This window comes from Nuphar pumila, chromosome 15 (assembly GCF_984573655.1).
Source record: "Nuphar pumila chromosome 15, dmNupPumi1.hap1.1, whole genome shotgun sequence".
Classification (NCBI taxonomy): domain Eukaryota; kingdom Viridiplantae; phylum Streptophyta; class Magnoliopsida; order Nymphaeales; family Nymphaeaceae; genus Nuphar; species Nuphar pumila.
In genome coordinates, this window is record NC_143263.1 from 1872026 (window position 1) to 1878036 (window position 6011).

Sequence of the window (6011 nt, forward strand, 5' to 3'; positions counted from 1 at the left end):
GTTGCGATCAAAGAATATTCCTGAATGAATCACTGATAATAGTTTACAAGCCCCAAAAAAATGCAACTCAGAGATTTTGGCATACAACTCCCACTCTTGAGTTGCCTTGACCTTCTAGTGATTCATCCTCGGTATGTCTCCTCCAACAATATGATAAAAAAATGCACTTTCTTCTGGCCGAATAAATACTTATCCCATTTCATGTACAACTCATTATCCTTTAGAGTTTAAAATACAATCTGAAAGTGTTGAACATACTTTTTCATTGAGTTATTATACACCACTATATTGTTTAAGTAAACCACTCTGAACTTGTCCAGAAACATATATAATATCTTGTTCATCAAGGTAGAAATGTTCGTCAAGCTAAATGGCATAGCAAGGAACTCAAACACCCCGCAATAAGTCACACAAGTAGTCTTAGTTTCATCCCCATCATCAATTCTAACATGCCAATAACCTGATTGCATATCAAACTTCAAGAAGACATGATCCTTACCCAACTAATCAAACAAGTTTGTGATCAAATGAAAAAGATACTTGTTTTTTACAGTCAATTTGTTTAATGTTCGATAGTCTATGCTGTGATCCATCGTGCTTTGCCTAAAAAACTTGGGAGCTCTAAAAAGTGCTTTGGGCGATCAAATAATCTAGGCTTCTAGCATAACATTGAGTTGCTTTTATAGTTCCGCTAACTTAGTAGTCACCGCGTGGTATGATGCCAATGTAGATGGTTGTGCACCCGACACTAACTCCATCTAATGGTCTACCTCGCTCTGCAAAGGTAGCTTCATCGGTAGTTTAATGGGTATAACATCATCAAACTCCTTCAACACTGGTGCCAAGGCCACTAGGATGTCAACAATGTTGCCCTCTTCAATCCCATGAATCATCATGAGGAAGGTCACATCACCTCTCTTGATACCCTTCTTTAGTTAGAGTGCAAATACCAAGCACTTGCAATGCTTTTCCATGGGTAGTGTGGCAATCATGTGAGGTTGCTTCTCATCCTCAAAATTGACAACATTCAGATGATGTTCCGACACAACCTTGTTGCTTCGTAGGAATTCCATTCCAACAATGACTCTAAATTCATCAATTAGAGATACAATAAATGTGGTTCTTTCAGACAAACTCAGGATTCACACCAGTGCATTACAAACAACCCCATAGATGGTTTTGGCTTTAAAGTTGACCACTTTCATCCAACACTCACTCTTTCTATAATGTAACCCCAGTTACTGTCTTTTCAAGAGAAATGAAGTTATGTGTGGCACCCGTATCTACCAGTGCTTTGGTGAGTCTCCTATTTACAAGGACTTCTAAGTACATCAACTATTTATTCATGGGTGGTTCAACAACATGTGTCACCTTTACTGCATTTATCATTTGCATTACTCCAACAGTTGACGTATTACAAGCCTTCATCCAGACTCGGTCCAAGATCCAGATTCGTTCAAGAGACCCAATCTAACAAGTACTGGAGGACACAATTTTCTATTTAGATTCTTGTTTTTTTGACTCTTATTTCATTTAGGACTCTTTGATAGACTCTATAAATAAGTATTATTATTCTTGATTAATTGTGAATGAAATTAGTAGATTGATTTCTTTTTTGTTCACTCTATTCAAGAAACCATAGTCCTAGAGAAAATACCTTTTGTTCCTCTCCTTTTTCATATTTTTTTCTAAACAACATTAATCCACCCAGAGGCGTCAATATTCTTTTTATGTCATACAATTGTTCATATCTGATGCAGAGCCTAGCAAGATCGAGAACGAATTTCTCTCTTTCTCGGCTTTTCCTTATGTTAGAGCCTTTCAAAGGATAAATTTGTAGAAATTTTCACTCCCTTAGGGTTCCGACAGTGGTATCAACATGAGGCTTTCTTGCAAAACCAAGAACAATGATTAGACGTGAGTTTTCTTATCAACAAGAGACCACGCCTTCTCAAATCCATCTAAGTTTTTCTTTAATCACATTGATCGAATTGTCAGAGAGACTGAAATTTATTCAAGCGATAGAAGAGATTAACAAGCACATCAACAATCTTGAGAGTAGCATAGATCATCTCGAGAACACGCTAGATTGAGGGTTTGTCAGAATAGAACGAGTACTTGCAAAGATGGACTTTATGATGAAGTATTCATCAAACTAGATGAAAAAATAAGAATTTTGAGTTATAGGTGTCGGATCGCCAAGCTCTCTTTGTCTTCTGACCACTGCCATCACTGACCCTCTCACTATGGCCAACCACCCTTATATGACAACTTGGTCGTCGGATGACAGATCTGACAAAGGTTGCCGCAGCAACAAAGGCCCACGCCCTTCTTGAACCCGTTTAGCTGCTGGGTTGGAGCAAGCATCGGTCGATTGTTGGACTGATGAAGATGGCACGTGGAATGAGCACAAAGCGTTACAGCCTCCCTCTCCATCTTGTGACTAATCCGATGGGATAGGGAGGCACTGCCAATGGGAACCCACCTGACATTTTTTCGTCGGCCATAGCTACTTGACTATCACCATTATGAACAATCGAAATTGCCAGCTGCGTGGAAGCACAACTGACACCCTTCTCTGTGCAACACAAGAGCTACACTGATAGAGGCATCACTGCTGGCTGGATCATATCCAGCGACTCCTCACCGACCATGGCTGGCCGGTGTGACCCCCACCTATCGGTGGGAGCCTCCTGACACTTGTAGCACGTTGGCGATGGAGGGAACCACTCTCTCTGGCAAAGCAGCCGATGTCCTGAGCGATGATTAGGGAATGACCAACGAGTCACTGTCAGCCCTTCCTGGTTGGCGACAGCCATGGTCGTCGCCAACTGCTACCTCCAACAGAGTCCCACCATGGGAGGTGGAATGAAGGGTTTCATAACCTTTACTTCACCTTGCCCCCTTCTCTATCATAAGAGATTCACTCACGATGGGTGGGTGGGAACCGATTCCAAATAGAACTGGTTCTCACTACACAGTTCATCCCCACACCTCAAATCACCCTTGATTCAGACCTAGAAACCACTTTTGTTTGCCATAAATGGTTCACAATTCACTCTCAGCCCACACCCTTCTTTCAAGTCCAAAACCGATCCACAATGACCCAAGTAACCCCAAACTCTATTTAAACCAAATGAATTTACTTATATCCATCTATCTACTTACCAAGTCCAATTAGATCTTGTCCAAGAACCTTTCCATATTTGATTTCCTAACCATAGGATGAAGCGAGTTTGGAAAAAGTACAAGCAAATCCAAACTTGAGAGCAAATCTTTTCCAACCCAAGGAGAATAATGTTAGAGCAAAGTTGAAGATCTGAATCCATAAGAGTGCTTTTAGTTTTCATTTGTATTTTGGATCTTTATTTGTAATAAATATCAGATTTAGGGATTAGATTAAATATCCAGATTCTTATTAGATTATGATAAGTTTTATCTGGTTAGAGGGTTATCAGGGTAGGTAGTTTAGGGAAATGCTTGAACCATGGGGGTGAAATAGTCCAGAGTTCTTGCTTTGACGACAAGACGAGTTTGAGATGACTGAATTGTTACGAACCGTCATCCAGACACAGTCCAATATCTAGATTCGCCCAAGAGACCCAATATGACAGGGACTAGAGGACACCCTGTCCTATTTGGATTCTTATTTTCTTAGACTCTTATTTTGTTTAGGACTTTTTAGTAGACTCTATAAATGAGTGTTATTATTATTGATTAATTATGAATGAAATTAGTAGATTTATTTTTTTTTGTTCACCTTGCTTATAAAACCCTAGTCCTAAAAGAAACACCTTTTCTTCCTTTAATTTTGCATATCTTCTTCAGTAGCAACCTATCTATAATGATCAACATTCTCCCTCAACCTTGTTGTTGGCCCTATCTGATGCTAAACCTAGTCAGATTGAGAACTTTTACTGGCTTTTCCCTACACTAGAGCCTTTTAGAGGTCGAATTTGCAGAAACTGTCTGTCCTTTAGAGTTGAGTTTCTGATATGACACTTTTGCAAGAGCACACCCATCTTCAGCTTGGACGACATTCACAACTCTAGGTTCATGGTTATCTCCATTCAATTGACTATGATTCCTGTTGGGATACTCATTCGCCCAAAGGTCACCATGACACATAACAATCATGGCGACAATAGTTTCACCCCCTGTTATTGTTCCTTTGTCAATTATTGTTTTGCCCATCCTATTGGCCACGATTCTGCTGGTCACCACCTTGCTTGTTCCCATTACCATCATTATGCATATGGTCTTTCCTTCGATTATCCTTCTAATTGTTGTTGTTACAGTCATTGTTGAGTTGTCTACCTTGAAATGTCGTATTGCGCCTATCGATCTCAACAAGCTTCTCGATAGTAGCTATCACCGCAACGAGAGTTGGAAGGTCCCATTAATTGAGCTTTGTAGTGCCCAATTCTTGTAATTCATGCATGAAGTAGAACAACAAGTCTGCATCACTCATGGCTTCAATGTCTAACATCACCGAGATGAAAGCCTTGACATAATCATGATTTGACCATGTCTGCTTCAATGCCAACATCTTGTTGCATGTCATTTTATCCTCATTCTTGACCAAAAAGTAGTCGTGTAGTTTTCTATTGAGATCCTCCCATAACAAGTCTGCGTTTAACATTGCTTAAGCAATGTCTCCACCAAAGCATAACATCCTCCACAAGGTACATCATTATGGTGAGCAAGTATCTGCATTATCCACAATACCTCCAGCCTCGAGGTACTAGTCCATCAAGTAAATAAAATTCTTAAGATCTCTCGAGTTTCCTTATACTTCGCAATCATATGTCGCATTTCCTTCAGCTGAGACAATCCTCAACCATCGCTCTAACTAATCGTTCTTCCGTTTGACAACATCTATTTCTATTGCTAGAATGTTGAACCTTTCTAGCAAATCATCAAATTTGCTGAAAAAACCATCCATAAAGTCTTTCACTTCCTTCCACTATTGTCTTAATCTGGTGACCGAGCATCAAAAGCAATATTAGCATCTTTTACCAACTGCTTCACGTTGGTCACGATATTCTTCAGCTCAACAACATCGCGCATGAAAATTGACACATGGTCATCGCCATGAACTTTTCTTCAAGAAAAACTTGATTTTGTGAAGCAATCTTTTTTTATATAGACATTGTCAATCCCAACATCGATAAGGCTATGATACAAACTTGTCACGAGCTAAAAACGAATGTCTCCATGATGTGCCCGGTGTATCCCAACACCGAAACAACCTTTTAAGCGTATAATGAAAATTAAGCTTGCTAGTAGTCAAGTCAAGTGCACTAGTACACTTGCACAAGCATGTAAACGTGAGGAAAGCAAAGAAGACAAGAATGCAATAAATTCTATTAGCAAAGTTAACAAGTGCAAAGAGTCCTCAAATTCACCTTGTACACTGGGTTTTAAGGCCAAAGGCCATTACAAGCAAAGAAGTATTTAAATTATCCTAAACAATATCTATAATCTTAGATTAGCTTAGTTTCAAACTCATTGATAAGGTATGCACGTATCAGTTAAAAATCCCTACATCAAGTAGTTTCGCTTCTATCCGTTATCCATTGAATGATTAGATGAGCAAATTATTAGTATAGTGACATAATTTAAACCCACACGTCAACTCTTTATTGTATGATGGAGAGAGAAGGGGGGTGTCAACCCGTTTCCACTAATATCAATATCCAGACCCGGATCAACACAATTGTGTGTTTGTGACTAGTCTTTATTATTATTATGTTTTTAAGTGCCCCCTTGAGTTTGAGAATTGGGGGCAAATTTTTGGTGGTTTGGATCTCCAGAATTTGTAGAGAGAAATACTGTGAGGGTCGCATTCTTCTTTTCAGAGACGTCGCAGCCAAGAAGAAAAGAAAGGTTCCTGTGGATTCCTGCACCAGTGTCCTTCTGCATTTAATGAATATTTTCGTCAATTAATTTATTTTTCTCCTTACTGTAGAGAAAATATAAAAAATACCTCTCTCTCTCTCTCTCTTGTT